We start from the raw sequence: 21373 nt of genomic DNA on the forward strand, positions 1-21373 counted from the left end.
TATCTGAACACGCGTCTCTTGTTTTTTCTTCACCCGCGCTCCCCGCCTGCTCCGCCGCTGCCTGGCTGCCGCGAGAAAGCGCCTCCCCCGGTCCCCTCTCACCCCCCCCCTGCTCCCCCTCTGCTCCTGAGTCCTCCATGCTCTCTGGGCTTTCAGGACGCTTTTTGGGAGTTTCCCAGGGTTTCTGGGTTTTGGGGCCGGGTATTTTAATAATATTTCTTGCTCTTTTTTCTCCAAGAGCATTTCCCCCTGGCTTCTTAAGGCCAGAGCTAATCTTTTCCGGAGTCTTGCTCCCCCCTGTTTTGAGGGGCCCCCCCCCAGACGTCTGCTGCGTCTGTTGGGTTATTTCTTCCTGGCCTTTTAAGGCCAGAGCTAATTAATTATTTTTCTGGAGTCATGCTCCTCCCCCCCCCAGATGTCTGCTGCATCTGGAGGTCTACCTTCCTGGCCTTTTAAGGCCAGAGCTAATTAATTTTTTTTTTTTTTGTGTATGTTTGTGTCACACCTTATAAGGTGGACAAAGTTTCCCGTTGTTCCTGGGAAGGTTTCCCGTTGTTCCTGGGAAGGTGTGCCCCCATGTTGTTATTTTTCAGGCTTTCTTACCGAATCTGGTGTCAGAGCAGTCTGGACGTCTCGATCTGTCCAGCAGATCAGGAGAAGTGGTTCCAGGGCGCCTTCTGGTTCCAGTCCGGGCTGCTCTGCTACGATTGTCTTCGGCAGAAACTGAGAGGTGGAATTCTCAGTGACTGCTGTTTTTTTTTTTTTTTTTTTTTTTTTGCAGTCTCTGTTAGCTTTTTGTTCTCTTCTTCTCTCTTTTTCTTCAGGGCTTTGAAGGTGGTGGTGGTGCCCTCCCCGAAAGGTTGTGGTGGTCAGAGCTCACCCAGTGGAAGCCAAATGTCCGGTTTATCTCGGCTGTTTGAGGGGCCTGGAAGGCCCGGGGGTGGCCTTGGGGCAGCCCGCGGGTCGAAGGATGAGAAGAGGCTTCAGTTCTTCTTTCTGGTTTTATGTTTATTAATTGTTTATCTAAAAGATGTTCTTTCAGCCTAACAAAGATCCGCTCAGCAGTCAGCCATGGGCACACTGTCTCTGCCCTCCCGGGCAGCCACGTATCTTTATACCCATTGTGACGTATACAATATTTATCATTTTTCCCCAATACCATCTATTCTTATAACTCGGTGTACTCTCAGCAATAACCAATACAAAGGTGCCACCGTGGCCAAAGAAGATGGAAGAGAGGAGGAAGAAGAAGGAGGGCAGGACACACCCCAATTCCTCCATCTTACTCCTCTAAACCCCCCTGTACATAAATCCTAAACCTTGTGTCTCACTCTCTAATTAACTAATCCCTTCACCATTCACCCGGTGAAGCCCTCATCCTTGTCATCTCCTGTGTAGGGTTAAAGTCCAGCTACCAGACACTTCTGGCAACATTCCAGGACTCCCGAGACCCCCAAGCTGGTCTCGGAGGCTCAGCATCTCAGGACTGAGATCTTGAGATCCGACACTGGATTTGTCAGGAAATAAGAGTAGGCAAGGATGAAGTGAGCAGGTACTCCAAGCCTGCCACTGTGAGCTGTCACAAGTCCCATGCACTTGCAGGGGTGATCTTGGGCTGTGTTGTGTTTTAGGAACAGCACTCCCTAGTTCAGTGCCCCCTTACAAGGAGACTCTCCCAGTCAGATGCCAATTGCTTGTTCCCTTCCCCCTCCAGTGAGAGACACAAAAGGCAGAGATTATGGGCTCAGATAAGAACAATTTACTGGAAACAGCAATGAGATAAGAAAATGAACAGTAACAGCAACAATATAAAGCAACAGTGTATAAAGAGAGGACAACTTACAAGCAGAATGCTCACCAAACTGACACAAGGAATAATGGTAGCTGGGCCCTACATGGTAGCTGGGCCTACATCCACCACATTTTTCCATTACTGGAAATGGTGTCCTTTCCTCTCAGAAGTGTGAGAGTTGTTTCCCCCACCCCAGACATGAGGTAAGATGTAATGTATTTGCCACATTCACATGGCTCCAAACTACCCTCTCAAGGGCTACTGGGCAAACTAACCCTGTCCTTGGCTGGAACTAGGACAGCCTGCAATCCATTTTTAGAAACACATACTGCCTAGAACCCAACTTCTAGGTATTCAGAAGCAGAAATGTGGGAAACGCTGCAGGGTTCAACATTACCTCCAAGGCCACCATTCTCAGTGGACCATAGTTGCATAGGAGGGCCCAGAAACCTTTCCTTTTTGAGATTCTGCAGATCCCTCTGATTTCAGGAGAAGCACACCTAGTTGCTGAAGGGAAGTAGTCAGGCCTTCTTTCCTCATCTGTGGCTCTGTAGGAAACAGCAGATGCATCTCTAGAACCCTCAAAGACTGGCAGAGGAGCATCTGGGAGAACAGCCCATGGCATGCCCCATCCTCTTGTGCATCCCAGGATACTCTCTTAACAGTGGTTGGGGTTGCCATCTGGATGGACACAAATATGGATTTTAGAATGACCACAGGTTAACACTTAGAGGAAACACTGAATTCCACTCTGTGTTTATTCTGGGCATACAGATACTTTCTGTCCTAGTTATTTTTGCTTCTCACACTTTTCATGACCCCTACAGAAATGTTTTCTGTCTCTGCAATACTGTCAGTAGGCAGGGTCATCCCACTCGTTGTACTTGTGTTGACATTTTTTTCTAGCACAGATAGAAAGTCAGCAATGTCACAGGATTTGCATAGAGCTTGCTCTTCAAGCTTAGCCTTTATTAGAATTACAAAATTACTGACATGCAAGAAATTATTAGAGGGAACATGAAAATATAGCCACCAAATGCACAGGTCACTCACTGCAATTTGACAGAGGCAAAAAATCACAGTTCAGTGGCAAGTTCATATGATTCACAGCTACCTCAATGACACCTCTTACATACAGGCAAGTCGCAATTCCACCGCAAGAATTTTCTGCCATTTCTGTCTTTTTTCTCTCAATAGTCTCCAATATCTGTTTATCTATTCCAGTTACACAGCAATTAAACAGCTTTTCAATAGCCTCCCCATTCTCAAAGCAAATATTTTCAGCCTTCCTATTTAGCCTTAAACTAAAGTCATTTAGTCATAAAGAATTGTCACCCTTCTCATAGTCTCAGTACATCCTGTTTGTCCAGCTACAAAGACAGCAAAGAACACCATGAGCTCATTAATTCCCTTTCCAGCTCTCCACCAAAACAGTCACTGAGCAGAAGTAACCAGCAACATACCCTCTTGATGCACAGAGCCTATTGCAGATTTGGTGCTGGTGAGATGTTGTTTCCTAGGAGCTGAGCAACCCTGCTGTCACACAAGAATTTTCTAAGTGTCATTTTTTTAGTAGCTCCCAAAGAACTCCCATCACAAATATTCACTCAATCAAGCGATTAAATTCTGAAACAAAAATGTTAGTATTTTGTCCATGTAGTACTAGAGTTAATATTGAGAGAATATTTTAGTTAATATTGAGAGAGGATTTTTAAAGAAGCATTTCTAATTTCATTGCAACACGCAGTGTCTGCCACTGTTATGGCCACTAACAAGTTTTGACTACCATGCTTCATTTGCAGCAACCTCCAGTTCAGAACTGAAATACAAAGCAGGAAAACAGCAAATATTTTAATGACTTCTTGGGTTCTACGTCAGCATTTTCATGTTTCCTCCAGTCACTGCTAAATGACCATTCCTCAGTTCCAAACAAAAGCTTGTATCTTTTCGTTGATGCTGACTGCTTCTTTTCACATTAAATGTGTTTCAGCTACAACTCTGTCAATTTAGACACCATGGACAGACCTATATAACCTACTCTCCACACAACCCAGTGTTGCCTGCATCCTACTGATCATACAAGAAAGGCAAACAACCATTTCTGTGCAGAGGGACAGTATAGACTTGGTGAATGTGGGAGTCTGTAAGCAGGTAAGTTAATGACAGACTTCTGCTGATTCTTCAGGAATGATTTCTCCATTATTTAATATCATCTCAATGATTGGAATGTCATTACTGTTAGCCATGACTGTTAATAACTTGCTGTTACCTTATCTCATGATCTGCTTTGCTACAGTACCAAGACAAAGATTTGCCTCATCTAATTTACATGTTCATCACACAGTCTAAGCTAATCAGCTAGGATTTTCCATAACCAGTGAAGTATATCTAAAATACATATCTAAGCATCTTTGAAAAACTTGCTCTGTGATGGAGTCTGTTTCTCTCCCCTTATATGAAAGACATTAAATTACTGTCTTTGATAGCCTAGTTCCCCTGTGTGTTCCTAATTTAGCTTTGACAGTTAGGCAAGACAGATTCCATATTGAATTGCTTTTTATTCTTACATTCAGTGACCTATTATAATTAGCATATGTAATGTAAGTTCTTCCTGATTTCCTTCTAAAACTATTTATTTTAAGCCATGCGTTGCTTGGTTAATTCATACACCAGAACTGGTCTTTCAGAGCTGTGCCACTTTACTGAAACAATGGAAATGCAGAACAAGGTATATAGCAGATTGTGATATTCTAAGATACATAAAGCAAAAATGTGCATTAACCAACTTTGCCCAGAAAAGCCAAGTGAAACCACTGGGTAAACACCTGTCCAGAAAAATTATTCCAAAGGTGACCACCATGAGCCAAACTCCCCATTCTCCCTCATTTAGCTCCTCTCACTGCTTTCACGACTTCAGATTACAATTATATAAGAAATGTTCTCACAGTATATTTATTTCCAAAGTCCTTTTATTACAAGGATTTGTTTTCTCTTATTTAGTGCTTCCAGTTTCATCACTGAGTAGAACACAGAATATTTGTAGCTATGCAGGTAGCAAGGATTCCTGCTAGATCCATTTGTATTAACCCATCAACATAAAAGACACGAAGAGCACCCCAAACCAGTCAGCCCCAGTCTGCCCAACTCCAGGCAGCTAAGGGGAGAAGATAACAGCCAGTCAAGCAAAACACACAGATGACCTGTGGACATAGCACATTTAACAGAAATGTGGCATGCTTGCATAGCTCTATCCAGGACAACTTTATGTCTATCTTGGCTCAAACTGGATGTGAGTGCAATAATTTTAAACATATCATCATTGCATTACTTGAAGGGGCACAGTAAAAACAGATTAAGACTATCCTGGGTCTAGAGGATATGAGGCGATTAAGTCCTATGGTCTTGGTGCAAGACTTTAACCCGCATTATAAATATACAATTCCTGTTGCAAATAGCAAAGTTAAACACGTTCTTTGCAAACTCTGCAGCAGCTGGACCATGGAAAAGTCAGCAATGTGTGCAGTGGTCTTACAGAAAGGTCACAAGAGATGCAAATAACAGTGACCTTTAGCGTGGTCCACACCATTTCTCTCTTTGGAAAACTCATACCAGGTCCCTCTGACCAAACCTCTCCCCATCCTCCCAGTGTGCAGAGAGAGGAGGAGGAAGGGTCAAAGCCTTCACCAGTGGCTCTCTGCTAAGGGCTGTGCTCCAAGAGCTGTCCCCTGCCAGCACAGGCAGAGAAGAGGCAGAGAGCCCAGCTGGGTCACAGTGGGTCCACAAGTACATTACAGACACAGGCAGTCTATCTTTCTTAATACTTCTCTGGGCTTAAGTATTTTTTCATTAGTTTTTTATTCAAAATGTGTATACTGCCCACATTCACCAAGGCTCTGAAATACAAAAATATTCATACACATACAGAAAGACAGTGTGTTTACACTTACTGTACTTTACCTCATGTTCTGCAGTTAATCATGCCTCAAAGTAAATCCCTCAAAATCTAACATGAGTTTAAGAATAGAAATCATAAACTCATAGGTAACTACTTCAGAATTGAGACCTAACTCAATGATGGCCATTTACCATATATTTTCAAACATGAGGAAATAGCTGTAACATTGCATATTAACCTATAAATAACAAAGTGATAAATTAAAAATAAATAATAAATAATATTTATCAATACTATTAATAATTAACATTATCTATGTTAATAATAATTCAATTGATAAATCACTAATATTAATTAAATTACTAAATTATTATTAATACATTGATAATTTTAAAATATGTTCCAAATAGTGTTGTAATTGGTGGCTTCCAGGAAATTTCACTTTGCTGTTAAGAAAATATCATACCTTTAAGAGTCCAGTTCTTTACCTTTTAGAGTTCAGCTCTTATTCCATGCATTTCTTAATCTATTTCTTTGCTCCAGAGAGGTTTGTCAGACTAAGTTAAACCAGCCTTGAAAAATGCTGATGCTCAATGAAACAGAGCAGGGAGCACCCATGCAAACTCCACTGTTGGTGGGAATGGGTTAGGGATTAAATTCTATATGCATAATTGTGAACTGGTTTCCATTTTAAGGTAGACAGAATTAAATGAAATATATAGGTACATACTGTATAATAGTGTATATATAAAATAAGGTAGAATGGTTGCACTGAATCACAGGAAGCTATAGAAATAGACAAAAAATCAGGCTCACCTGCTTAATTAAAGAATATCACTAATAGAAAAAGAAGGCAGAGGAAAACATTTATATAAAACTTGTTTAAATGCCACCAAGGAAGAGTGTACATAGACAAATTTAGCATTTTGCTCATGAAAATATTTTCCAAATTAGCTGTTGATTTATTCCCTATGTCATGGTGCTTGAGAGGTTGGAAGGAAAAGCCTTTTATTCTCTGAGGATTATTTCCAGTATCCCTCAAACCCAGAGGCTGAGCAGAAGGCAGCTGAACTGGAGGTGGTTTTTTGCCCTTCCCTGCCAGCAATCTCTCAGGCTGCTGGCCCAGCACCTCCAGCTGCAAGCACAGGAGCCATGGTGAGCACCAGGCACGGACCTCAGCTGTGGCTCTCACTGAATCCCATCCCACTGCCAGCTGGGGACAGAAAAGTCATTTGTCCTTAAGGCCCCCACTCAGACAACAAACACTCAGCTACCAGACATGCCACAGGAATCAGCTGGACATGGATTTTAGCTTCACTGCACTAGAGGGAAGGAAACTCATGCTCTTTCTATGAACTCTTCTCAGCAGCAGAGAGAGCCACCCCCCCTGCAATCACTGCTAGACAATTTCTTTTTTCTTGAGTAAGCCTCTCAGAGATAAACAACTTTGCTATTAGTGCAGTGAAAATAAAATCCATGGCAGATGGCTGCCAGTGAGTCCTGCTCAAACACTTCTGATAAACAGGGAATGGCAGAGAGAGTGTAAAGCAGAAATTGGTGGAAATTAACAATGTTATGAATTCCCCACTGTCTAACAGACTCCTTTAACCATTGAAAACTCAAGATAATTGCAGATTTGCTCTTCTGTTTCTTCCACTCTAAAAATTTTGTTAAAGTCTATTTTACATACAAAATATAATTTTTACTTCAGCAAAAAAAAATTCAATATAGAAGTTGAGAAACATGAAATAAATTTATACATATTATGCCTCCTGCACAGGAAAGGAAACAGTAGAGAAAAGGTTTTTTTATTATTATTATTAGAACTTATTGTAGAGTTGTTGTAAGAGATTATTATTGTCATAGCTAGGGATGAGTTATGCTGTTTAGACATATATTTTAATCAAGAGGGCTGAAATTGGAGCAAAATGAAAAAAGAACTATTTTTGCAAGCATCTCACACACAGACAGACTGATTTCATTGAAGATTAGTATCTTTTATTGATTTATTTTATATTTAATTGAAAACAAAAACCACTTAACTCTGTTATAAAGACTTCATGAAAGACAAGAATATATGGTTTAATACTCATGTGTGTCCCTATGCACCTTTAAGTATCAAGTTTATTTCAGTGTTTTATTATCAGCTGTCTCAATGTTCCCACAAGTAATGGTCAGCTCAGCCAAAAGCTGCCTGTGATAGAAATTGTGAGGAGTCCCAGGCTAACAGCATACTGTGCATCAACACATTCTCTTTTATTAGCTTTAAAGTGGACTTCTTCCAATTTCACAGTAAGTTGCTTTGTTCTTCTGCTATGGAGATGAACAGAAGTACTATTTTTGTATCACGTTATATAAATTTGTCAAACATCTTCATTAAACTAGATCAGTCCTACTCTTTTCAGAATCTACTGCCTTCATTTTCGGTTTTAATAGCGTCTGTCAAATAAATTTGTAGATATTGATCAAAGATCTCTTTGAGCATCTTTTCTTTCTGTAACTCCACCTTCCAGCACTGAGGAAAGAAAAAGCACTTGACAAGATCTAGGAGTATTGTTCCTTCATTTCCCTCTTCATCATCCCTCCCCCGCTAGCTTTGTGGTGGGGAAATCCCATCAAAACACCACAGGTTACTCCACTGGTTTATATTTTTATGAGAACACAGCAAGATTTGGAGAGACCTTCCTTGCACCGTGGCCATCTGACATCTGTGCAGTGTCATCCCCTGTGAGGATGCTATCAGCCTTGGGCTGTGGCAGTGAACATCAGAACCCACTTCCAGCGCCAGACCCCTGCCCACCAGGGAAAGGGATGGGGCAAGATGAGGATGTATGGCAGAAATTTGTGACAAATGGTGTGATTGTAGTCAATGACAACAAAGTGAATGATACAACAAAAAAGTTAATGATAAAACAATGAAGGAATGAGAATGCAAGGCAGATAATTAGGTGCACCAAAAAAAAAAGGCAAGTTCCATATTGTGAAAAGTAAAAAAGAAAAACAAAAACAAACTAGTATTTACAGAGAACAGCTTATTTCTCACAAAGCCACAAAGCACTGCACTCTTGCTGTAACTATTTCATTAAAATTTATTCAGGTAGTATAGATGCCCAAATCAACTTCAAACTGCATACCATGCCATGCAGCTAACACTTGTTTTGAGGACTCAAGTTGGAGAAAATCAGAACAGAGTCAATGCCACTGAAACAGGGTCTCTGCTGGGTGAGTTTCTACTCCAATCAAATAAAGAGCAGGAGTGCCTACAGTCCCCACTACACCAAAAGGTACAATTTTAATTCTCCAAACCAGAATGATGCTCTAAATGAAAGAAAACTGATGAGGAAAAATACATATCTTTCAGGAAAACTTTTCATTAAATTGGTTTTTCCCCATAAAATTTGTATGCAGTTTTCCCTCCTAGTGCTATCCCAAATCAGGAAAAAGCTGGAAAAAATGACTGACTGTCTGTGCTCTAAAACTGATGTTTCCGTTATATCAGGGCATTCTCCTTTATTTTTTTTTTTTTTTTTTTTTTTTACTACTACTAAAACAAATGGAGCAAATTAAGCCAAAAATTCGAGGTAAAATTTTTAGCCTCCTTATTGGGTAAAGTTATGAAACCACTTCTCTTTTTCCCTCAGAGAAAACAGGGCCATTTATGCTACAGCTCTATCAGTGAATCATTACTGGTTCATCTTTGACTATGTCACCTTCAAAATCTGTGCAACTGTTTGTCTACCAAATACTTGAATACTAGCAGGAGTTTGTGATGAAATTTTCTTTGCCTTTTTCCCTTCTCAGTTGCTAGTCTAAGAGTATCATCTTTTAGTCTTCGTGATTATATGGAGTGCTACCATCTAATATGATCAGCTAAGAAAATTGTCTACTTTAACTTTTTTTTTAACTTTTTAAAATCACTAGCAACTACCAAATGTATTATTTCCTGGCAAGACTAAAAACTGAAACATTTTGAAAACACTGCAGAATCAAGGAGTAGAATTATCTGTAGCTGAACCGGATTTTTTTTCTTATTACAGAAATATCATAAGTCAATGTGCTTTCAGTACTGTCCATTTAAAACTGTAGTGATTTCATTAAATCAAAGGAGAGCAAATAATTTCAGTTTGGAAAGTGAAGCATTTTACTTTGAAAAATGCTGAAATTAACCATTGTGACAAATGGTTTTGATTATTGTTTCCAATCTGGAAAATAAAAAAAAGCTCACAGAATATCTCAGTATCTTTTTCCTTTCACTTTTTTCCCCAAGCCATTTTTCTACATTTTCCCTCAAAACATGCCTTGTAATTCTGCTCCTATATTGCTATTCATACAAGTCCTTATTCTTTCAGACCCACTCGTTGCTGATGTCTTTTACCCTCTGGGTATTGAGGGAAACCGAGAGTAGATATGAAGCCTAATAAAAAAGCATGGGCTAAATAACGTCAAAAAAAAACTAATTAAATCTGTTTTCTAACCCTCACCCAGCTCTGTTTTTTGCAAAACAATGGCAAAAGAAAACAAAGGTAAGCTGATGATAGTCCCAAATATGGCTTAATCAACTACTGCAAGAGAAGTGATCATGGTTTGAAAAGTCCATGTCTGTGACACAAGCTTTCTGGGCATTTTCTGTTCTGGGATAAACATTTTTCCCCAATGTCTCATTTATCATACTGCTGAAAAATTATATTATGCTCTTTTTCTCAAGTTATAAATGTATTACAATTGACATTCTGCCAGAGAGAACTTTAAACCCATACATCTTCAACATAGCTCAAACCCCCAACCTTTCTCAAATAATTTCCACTCTGTTGAGCTATCAAGTCCATTTGTCTTTCACATTCATAGATGATCTTGCTCCTCTGTTGTTGGGGCTCATAACAATGTGTCAAAGCAGACAATAAGAAGTTCTACTTAGAACTGAGTCCTTCTGCCAGGAGCTGGGAGTGCTGTCACAGCCACCAACACCCTCAGGGCCAGCCCATGTGCTCCCTACGTGAGAAATGCAAACTCTGCAAACTGCCTTAGGGGCCTTGTCAATTCCTAGGAAAAGCATTGCCCAAAGAGGTTGGGAATAACACTGTAGCCTCCACAGAAAGGACTTGGAAGGTGTTTTCTAAGGCCACAGCAAAGCATAATCAACAACATCTGAAACAGAACTGTAAAAGCAAATGCCTGCATTAGAACATTTTATTTTCTAATTCTACACATTGTTACAACAGTGATATCTTATTAAAATCAATGGAGTTTGACAAAAGAATTAGAATACAACATTTTAACTAAAATAGTTCATACTTCAGTAATATGTGGGAGAGATTGAAAGCATCAGTATATTTCTGAACATATAAATGTGCACTCTACTTTTAGCAGACTACACTTTGCATTTAAATTATTTTATCCACTTCAGTACTTTGGGCCTGATTCCTCTTTTATCTGTTTTTATTCAGTGACTTCACTTGAATAAAAATACAGATTAGGTGGCACTGAAAACTATTGTGAATTTCTATTCATTTTTCAGAATTTTAATGTCGGAATATACCTTATATTATTTCTCAAGGTATTTTCAAAGCAAAGTGAGAAAAAAAATTTTGCAGAGACTTTTATAAGAGCAGACTCTGGTTCCTTGTTATTCCCCATAGCAGCATCCTGTTTGTGATTGTAAAGTTTCACCAGTTTTCTTGGTTTATTGTTTGTAGCCCTATTATGTTTATAGAAGCCATGGATTTCATTAACTCAGCATACAAGACTTATCTCTTCTTATATTTTAAATTGTCTCTGGGCAAATAGTGCTGTTTCCTGGGGGAAGTTGAACTGTTTTTGTTGAATCTGTAACTCCTTCAGCTTTGTACTGTAACAAATACAGAAGTAAAATTCTCTTTCAAGGCTTTTATTGCCTGACCAGGCTAGGAGGAGAGGGCACTATGTGGAATAATTTTTTCCCCTACTCTCTTTCCTATTTTAACTTGTATTTTTTTCCATTTGTTTTCTACTGCTTTGCTCAGGCAGATTGTGGTGTTTGAAGGCAAAGGGTTACCTGATGCTCTGAGGGTAGCCATGAAAATGCCTCAAGCGCAGTTTCTGCTCCCACCAGGGGAGTTTGGGGCATTGCAGAGCTCTGTGAACTTGGCTAACCTCAGTGCCTCCTGTGGGTGAGTGCACTTCAGCAATGCTGCAGGTGCTGGTGATGCCCCCAGGGAGCAGAGCCCTCCCCAGCTCTGGGAAAGCAGCTGAGAGCCTGGAGAATGAGGCAGATCTCCCTGCCAGTGCCCCCAGTTTGACTGAGGGAGGGAGACAAGTTCCTCCACACAGGAAGTCGTCAAAGAACCTCAGTTGTAAACCTGCTGTCCCAAAGCTTAGGCACTGCCTGAGAAGGCAGGAAGCCCAGTGGCACCAGGGACACCCTGTGTCCATCTTCCCTCGTGGGGAACACTGCTTTCATTAGGTACATATGGATTGACCTAAACACTGCTTTTAGTCATGATAAAGTGTTCCAAAAGCCTCTAAATGCATTTGGAAAATCATTTTTTTTCAGTACATGCCACGCATCACGTCAGGGGCTGCTTTCAAGGGCCAGCCTGAGAGAGCCCAGTAATTTATTTGGCAGCACTTAGGCTAGGCAGACAACCTGCAGGCACGTGCCACTCTTTGGATTCAGAGTACCCATTGACTTTTTCCTGTGTCTTTAGTGAGAAAAAGTTGACAGAATTGAAGTGTTTGTTCAGCCTGGAGAAGAAAAGGCTAAGGAGGGAATGATGGCAGCAGTCTTGAAAAGTTTGTCCAATGATCAGTGTAGCAAAAAGGCATTAATGGGAATCTAGGGCCATTAGTTGCTGAATTTTCATTTAGATATCAAGGAACTCTTTCTTTCTAATAGTAAGGATCACTAATGACTGGAAATGTTGCCAGTAATGATTTAGGCACATTTAACTCCGCCTAGGGACAAAGAGAGAGATTACACAGCCTCTGAAGATCCTATTTTAAAATTAATTCATTTAGACTAGGCATTATGGCTTTTAATGTACAGGGCTTCAGTCTGGATGTATGCTTTGTCCATTCTGGTCTTTGGCTCTGTTTCGCTGTGGAAATGAAGAAATCTCTTTCTCAATCTGTAAATCAACATAAAGCCTTTTTCAGAAGCTCATGCCTGCATACAAACTAAGTAGCGCTGAGACTGCTCAGCCACAGCCTGTCCTGGCTCTTGTCACACTGCAGAAACAGTGGCAGAGCACAGAAGAGCTGAGGCTTGAGATGGTCTGGTGCAAGCCCCCTGCTCAAGTAGGGTCATTCTGAGAAGGCTGTCCAGGACCATGTTCAGAGGGATTTGGAATATCATAGAATCAATTAGGCTGGAAGAGACCTGACATCTGGGAGACATCTGGACAATCCCCAACTGGCTACACGCTGCTGTGAGGCAGTTGTAGAGAGGTCACTCCTGCCTCTCCTTTCTTTCAGGGTAATAAGGAATGGATGCTCCACAACCTCTCTGCACAACCCACACAAGCGTTCAATAACCCTCCCTGTAGAAAGGTGTTCTTCTGTATTCTGAGGGAGTCTCCTGCATTTCAGTTTGTGCTCACTGCCTCTGGTTCTGTCACTGAGAACCTCGGAGATTAGCCAGAATCCCTCCTCCTTACTCTTGTCCATCAGATATTTACATGTGTTGATGAGGTCCCTCTGGAGCCATCTCACCTTGAGGCTTGATGGTCTCAGCTCCCTCAGTCACTCCTCCTCCGTAGGGTGCTCCCATTCCTTCATGGTCCTTTGCTTGACTTGATTTCTGTACATCCCTGTTTCTCTTTTACTTGAGAACCCAGCCCTGGATCCAGTATTCCAGGTACTTCTCACCAGTGCTAGAGACAGTGACAATGAGAGAAATAATAAAAAGAAACATAAAGTGGATCTGAAATTCAAGGAGAGAGTAATTTTTATGAGGCTATCACGACTGTCCTGCTAACTGCATGGGATCAATCAACAAGATTTAGCTGTGATGATATCATATTTCTAAAGTTACTTTTTGCCAGCAGCAGAATATGTTATTATTCATTAGCCTGAAGGAGGATGAGATAAAGTCCATTTCAGAAAATTTTCTTTTTTCTGAGGATGCTAGTCTTCTCTTTTTTTAATTAAATGAACTTCTTATTTTTTCCTAAACTTCCCAGCAGTGTTATTAAAACAAACAAAACACAAAAGACAACCATTGTTTGAAAGGAATTCTTTCTCCTCGTTCAGTATTGAATGAACCATACAATCAGCCACTAAACTGCAGTGTCTTGCCCAGAGATATTTTATACTGCATATAATACCTCACTACAAGAGCACCTTCCTCTTCTCCATCCAATTAACACACTAGATGTCCACAGAGGTTTTTTCAGCATTTTTAAACCACTTACAAATGAAATGACACAATAAATGATGAGAGATGATTGCAAAAGAATATAGAACAGTTCCTAATGAACAGGAAGAGTATCCTGAAAGCATATAAAACAAGTCCTTTAGACAATCCCTTTTTTAAATTAGACAGGAATGTTTAATTTTCTTGCAAGGATAAAACATGCTTCATTTGGTTGACCCAACATATGAGCTACAAAAATAATATATATTCTGTCATCCTATCTGGCTGAGTCCCAAAACAGAAAGGGTTTTAGGAAGAAAGGTACTTGGAACTCACACATGTTTTTTATGAACATCCCTCAAGACCCAAAATATGCTTATGATAGGAATTAAAATACTATAAAGAATTCTATAATTCAATTTATGCCCTCTTAAATAAAAATTAAAAATAAAAATTTAATTACTGTGAATTCAAACAACTCCTTAATAGAAAGCTTTATTATTTTAAGAATAGAACATTCACTCATAACACAAGTGAAACATCTGCAGTAGGAGACCAAAAAAGAAAGCAGAGAGTGTGTTAATCTACAGCCTGCAGAATGATGAGTATTTTAAATGATTTACCAGAGCCCTCTTTCTCCACCATTCCTCACATATCACCCTCCTTGTATGCCATGGCCCAGGTAGGGCCGCTGTGCAAAGCACACTCCTCACTCCCAGGCATGCTGGCAGGTGGCACTGAGAAAGGCCCCGTGCAGGTGCTCAGGACACAGAAGGGTGTTACCCTTGAGCCACAGACCTTTGCTCAGGCTTTCCCCAAGCAGCAGCTTGTCTATTCCTGTTCATACAGCGTCTCCAGAGCCCCAGGATGGGAAAGTAACTGCCTTTGGAATAACTGAACTCTACCTGGGAGTCGCAGTGTCTCTCAAGACCCTATATGCACTGGAAGCTGCCTCCAAGGTAAGATTTTCTCTCCCCAAGTGCCACATACACAGCACAAAGACTGCACTTGGTAAATTGGCACAAACAAATTCAAGATTCACATGATGCCACTGAATCCCACTGTACAGGTGGGATTCATCTTGCCAAAAAGTAGTTATATATAATATACAACCCATGAAGTCATCTAGACTTTTTTTGTAATTAAGGGACATAAAAGAATGAATGCAGGTCAGGCATGACCTGCATAATATATTTTAGTCATCTATCTTTAAATTTAGTGAACCATTTTTCTGGAACTCACTAGTCCAGCAGACATACATTTGTCTCAAATGTTACTTCTTATGCAAATGTCTAATTCATTTCTGGAAAGGCAAAATTATCTCTAAAGGAAAACACATAGTTTATGCCTCATTTGTATCCATTGGCAGCCCTTGAAAAAACAGGGCAGTGTAGGCACAGTGCATTAAATGGATAACACTCTGAACTCTTTAGTTCGGGATGGAAGGGCCACTGATATGATGCAGGTCATTTAAAGCAAATGCCAGTAGAGCCAGTCCACACTGCAGTAGGCTTCCTTATATGTCACAGGCAAAGTATTTTAGGAATTTCTGGCAACTTTAGCATTTTGTCCTCTCTGGATTGTGGAGTCATTTGCTCTAGATGTCATCCATCAAATCATAAGTGTTTCAGCAAAAGCCATAAAATTTATGATGACATTTTTTTTATTTCAGTGCCCAACGTTTCAAACTCTCCCAGGACAGAAGTGATTGAATGGTTAGTCCCAATGCCATATTCTCTTTTCATGTGATCCAGCCACAGTTTCAGTCCTGAAAGGGATGTAAAAAATTTAGCAACATTTTACATGTCTTTATCTTAATGTCTCAGATGGAGACCATGGCATGTGTGTGGCAGGCTTATTTAATTAAAGGGAAGGGGGACAGTAAATGGGAAAAGAAAAAAAAAGGAAAAATTTCTGGATTTATTTTTAAACTTTGCTTGTGTCTGAACACCTTCAAAAATCTGGTTATTTCTTCAGAATGCAAGGAGACAGAGCACAAGAAAGTGCTCTTCTTCAGGATGACCAAAAGCCCAAAAGCCGTTTGGTCAGACATATCCACAAATGCAGAGCAGAACAGCATTGCTGCCCTCCACATTCTGTAACTCTGTAAGGAAAAAGAAACGTTGTTCAAAATAAACGTTGTTTATTAAAGAATTCACCCTGTTTATAACTCACACTCAACAGCAAGTGTAACCCAGCTACTCCACTCCTCCACAACCAAAAGACAAGCTGTGGAAGTAAGGCTTGAGGAGAGGTTTAACAAATGGCAAACACCCTCATAAGGGATGGTATGAAATCAAAAGCCTCCTGTACACTCTCAGAGAACCTACTACATATAATGCTTCATAAAATAGAAAAGACACAGGGGAAATCCAGCTGCTGCTGAGGAGATACCACTTCCACCAAACTGCAGAAAGCCATGCAAGTCCTTAGTGGATAAAGTCACTGGTGATGCTATTCTTCAAGGCATCCTCTTCCCCAAACCTTATTTTCTTGTGATTGTGTTCACCCTACACATTCCATTGAGAATAGCAAAATGAGAAAGCACGAGGGCTCTGGAAAACACGTTCGCTGCTGCGTCGTCTTTTCAAAAAATGCCAAATTTTTAAAGTGGGCTTCGGGGCCCTCTAGTGGCACTACAGAGGCATTAGGGAAGAGGAATGGCTTCTTTCCAAACCTCGGCCACACCACTTTGAAACCAAAATACAAACGGTAATTAGAGTTCCGCCGCCTCTTCAAGCAGAATTTAAAGTCCTCCTTAGGCTGTGTATCTACTTTGCTTTTTCATCAACGTTTTCAGTGAAGTAGGACTAAAAGGGGTGTTGCTCTTTGCCATCAACCTTGTAGAGCCAAAGGCTGATTGTGGTCCCAAGAGATATCCTGAACTGCTCTCATCAGCGGGAAAACACTCCCAGTCTGTCACGGATGTGGCAGGTCTGTGAGTTTTATGACCTCTCGATGTTCGTGCAACAAGAGTAGAACATAAAATTGGCTTTCATCTTGTTCTGCTTAAGTGCAGTGGCCTTTTTACAGGGTATACAATTGTAGTACAGCTTTTCTGGTCCTTTCTTATTCTATAACTCCAAAACCTGAGAAACAGATCCATGGGCACTTTGAACCTCTCACTGCCACCTATGAAGATGGCCCAGCATGTAAATTAATTTGTAAGGCTTCTCTACAGCCAGAGCAACAGCACTCTTCATTGCCTAAGCCCTGGAGGAATGCTGCAGCAGGGCAGCACTGCGTCCCCTCAAATGCCACATGACCTGAAGTCCATCTCAGGCTTTGCAGAAAAGACTTCATCTGAAACACAAGACCATATTCAGCAGTAAAGTATGGGGTCTTTCAAGTGTTTTCTCTAAAAAAGTGCTTGATGTTTTGCAAGACATGAGTAGCTACAGAGAAGATGGAGACTCTCTGCTTTCAAGGAGTCACATGGAAAAGAGAAAGGATAATAGAAACAAGTTCATCCTGGGGAGATTTTGATTAGATACAAGACAAAAATGTTTCAGAAGGAGACAAATCAGTCATTGGAGTAATTTCCCCAGGAAAGTGATGGATTCCCCAGCACTGGACTCTTAAGAATAATGAGAATGCTGGGACATACTGTCTAGAACATGCTTTTTCTGAGAAACGTTGGATAAAATGATCCCTGAGGCCTCCTTCCACACTATATTCTACAAAATCTGGACAGCTGACACTTTGACCAAAAATTTTGGAAGCCAGATTAAAGATTTCTAAAGCCTTTTTAAACACCTGGAACTGTTGTAAAGTAGTAGGAGAAAGACTTGAAGGTATTCAAAGAGCTAGAAATAGAGGCAATTTCAGTGCTGCTAAGCCAGAATGTCTGAAATTTATGGTCAATGACTTCCACTGTATAATCATAAGATTTTTATTAGAATCTTGGCAGCATAGGAAAGGTATTAGGGGTTTCTTTTTGCCTAATTTCTGATCTTCAACCTTCTGTGTAGCATCTTATAAATAAAACACTTATAAAACATTCTTTGGATTCCAGCTAGAAACCTATTTTTATGTAAAATTGGAGATTTCTCCCTCAGAGTTCCAGAGAAAAAGCAGCATCGCAATAAAATCACAATTGGCAGCAGAACAATTTACTGCTGCTGTCTTACTTATATGTATCTACTGCACATGTTCTCAGGTCTACTTTTAATAACGGAAAATGTGCGAGGGCGCACTGAGCCCCGGGATCCGGCTAGCTAGTGAGGGGCGAAGGCCAGCACCCCCGCACATCTAAAACCAGCCCCCCTCGGCGTCTTTGGCCTTGGGCTGAGCTGGGAGGTGTCTCGGAGCGGCACGAGTGTGAGGCGAATTAGGAGGCGACCACTTGCTGGAGGTAGGCTGTCGGTTTTATTACAGAAGCACCATCAAGGAGGGGAAACACCCAGCAAATGGCCCCGAACCGGGGGCCACACAGGGTTTTTAAGGGAAAAAAGGGGGAAAAGGTAGGGAAACCCAGCTAGCCAATAATAATACATATATTGAGGTCCTAAACATAATTGACATACCTAAATAACCAACTAATATTAAGCAAAGGAGGGGCTCCGGGGCGGCAGCCAACCATAACCCCCAGAGAGAAGAAGGTTCTCGAAACTTGGGAGGAGAAAGGGGGTGACTGACTTAACCCAGGGAGGAAACGACTTTCACTTATAACGGAAACCAGGGGAGGAGCAATTACATATCGGCAACTATGAATAGCGGTTACTATAGCAACTTAGCTGGCAGGCTAACGGTGGCGGGAAAGAAGGGGGAACGAAACCATTTTACACATAATAGGGGAGAACAATACGTAAATTGGGGGAATAACACAAGAAACTTAACAACACACTACAACAGGAAAATATCATGCCACATTTTTGTCCAGTTTCAGAAGAGATTTTAGAGCATATACAGGCTAACAAATAGAAGAAAAGTGGTGTTTATGTTGCAGCTTAGTTCATGGGCTGCTTTCAGTAAGTTTGATAGGAGTCCCCAAAAGACCTATTGTGGTCTGTGCAATGGGGGAAGGTTAATTATGATCTAAATCACTTCAGCTGACCAGGGCTATGACTGTCAGTAACCATTATAGACTTGAGACCCAAGATTTGGTAGGCATGACCCTACTCAAAGCCGGTGCCCGCTCTCCTCTCTCATGGAAGCTTGATTTCATGACTTGGCAATGCTGCAAAGAGGATGCTCCACTCCAGCCAGCTGCAGGTGGCAGCAGACAGTACATATGTACAGCACAACACGGTGTCAAGCAAAGGTACCTCAACCCTGGAAGCAGTCCAGCTGCCTGAGCACAATGTTTTATTGTGTTAAGTCATCAGGAGGGGGCCAGGGCTGCAGTAGGACATCGATAATATCTCTTGTAACACTTACCTGTGCAGACCAGGGTATCATGCTCGGCTTCACACCTGAAGTGTGAACCAGCAGCTCAGATCTCCCACTGGGAAAAATAAATGTTTCTTTAAATGTATCTCTTGTTCAAAGCCTAGTTTCTTTTCTGTCTTGTTGGTTGGGGAGTTTTCACTTTGCTGATTTCACACCAATTTTTCTTAGATAACAAAGCATAAAGGCTTGTGCAGACTTGATAGTTAAAGCAGATTTATGCAGAGAGTGAATTTGCAGTACCTCAACAACTATTCCTGTACAGACAAGCCCACTGCTGTTATAGGCTATGGTGAGCAATCCCCAAATCTCTCATGGCATTTGTGATCCCAAGATCACAGTTAAACCACCTCAGCCTACCTCTGGTGGGCAGTCAGGAAAGGACACGATTTTCCAGATTCCTTTCATGAAAGAGAGATGGCAGGGGGTAAAAAAAGGGCAGTGGCCAGATCACTGGAAAGGCCTGAGATACTGGCTGGAGATCTCAGGGCTGCGCTTCCCTGGTGCCTTCAGCACCAACAGTGGCAGCTGTTCTCCACACTCCTTTCCTAAGAAAAACCTGAATAAAGCAGGAGATGTAACCTTACATACCTTATATTTGATTTGCAACCTGAATGCACTTTTCCTCCCACATGCTGTCATACTGAAATAACAGCTCATCTGTGAATCCATTTTCCTTTGTGTTCAGGTAGAACATTGTTTCTAAATGACCAAAGTGGAATAAAATGTACCATGAGGAGCCCAAAAGAATCAAATTAGTGGAGAATAATGTGCAACATTTTCAATTCCTCTAACACTCAAAGATAAAAAAACTAATCAGTGGGATGTTAGGAAGTGTTGCACTAATTGACACTTCTACCTGACTGTGGCATTTTCTTTAGAAGCCACCCATTAAATCACAACGTGCCTGCTCAGTACATGTGGTAAAGTATTGTAACTGTCATAGTGCTTTAAGTACTTCATCCAGAGTGTGCTACAAGTAACATTATTCCACCTGCTTATGATCTTATTCTATATTGTTCCATATTTTTTCTAAAACCTTAATTTCCTTAGTTTCACAAAAAAAATGCTGCAGTAATTATTCTAATTGAAGACCTACAAATGCCACAGTTTTATTTTGCTCTTCTCAAAGCTGATCATGGCACTTAAAACTATACTTATTCAAGTACTAAATAAAAGCAAGGGCAAAACCTAGTAAGGAGAATAAATTAATTAGATATCCACTATATTTTTTAGTAATGCCCAGTCTTTATCTGAATTTCTGGTTGAAATTTCCATTGAAGCAAATTAAAATTCTCCCTTTGACTTTCTGTTTCTTTTATCTTCTTTAAGAATCCTTGTCCAAAATATCTAGTAATAGCCTTTGGCAGTGAGAACATAACTAGTCAGTGGTTGTGTGTTTCTAAAAATTCCTTTGTTTTTGGAGGTCAAGTAATTTGTATTCTGCTAAGCTCACTACACAGCTTCCTCAGATATGGTTTCTAGTATTTTCCAAGCTTCAGCACATCTGCAATGCTGTGCTGTAAACCATAACCTAAAGTCCAGTCACAATGGAAATACAAGAATGTTATGGGAATGTAATGGAAAATAACTCTAAAATACATTTATATGCCACTAAGCATTCATTAGACTAATGTATTTACAACACTGGGCCAGCATCTGTCAATGTCACCTCTGTAGGTGGCATTGACATTCTGATTACACATGAAGTGGGAAAAAGAACTTTAAGAAAAAGCAAAGATGAAAAAGACCTAGCAGGAGAGTAATTGTAGCAACTGTGAGAGCTTTCTTTAGGAAGAGTTTTCCAGAGGTATTAAAAATAAGCAGGAGTCAGACAAAAATTGAACCAAACTTTCCTGTTTGCTCTTAACTATAATATAAAGACTTGGGAAAAGAATTCTAGCACTGACTAATAATAAGTAAATAAACAAACAAAATTCTCTTTGTCCGCTGTAAATTCTAGCAGTTG

The 21373-nt window shown here is 40.6% G+C and overlaps 1 long non-coding RNA gene across 1 annotated transcript; it reads left to right on the plus strand.

The window, feature by feature from the left end:
• The first annotated feature begins 365 nt into the window (after positions 1–365).
• On the plus strand, positions 366–16151 carry LOC141728849 (uncharacterized). Its single transcript, XR_012580091.1, has 3 exons — positions 366–3943; positions 14866–14975; positions 15689–16151. It is a non-coding gene; the product is annotated as an uncharacterized LOC141728849 (long non-coding RNA).
• Positions 16152–21373: the final 5222 nt, after the last annotated feature.

Source organism: Zonotrichia albicollis, chromosome 4 (genome assembly GCF_047830755.1).
Source record: "Zonotrichia albicollis isolate bZonAlb1 chromosome 4, bZonAlb1.hap1, whole genome shotgun sequence".
In the NCBI taxonomy this organism is placed as follows: Eukaryota; Metazoa; Chordata; class Aves; order Passeriformes; family Passerellidae; genus Zonotrichia; species Zonotrichia albicollis.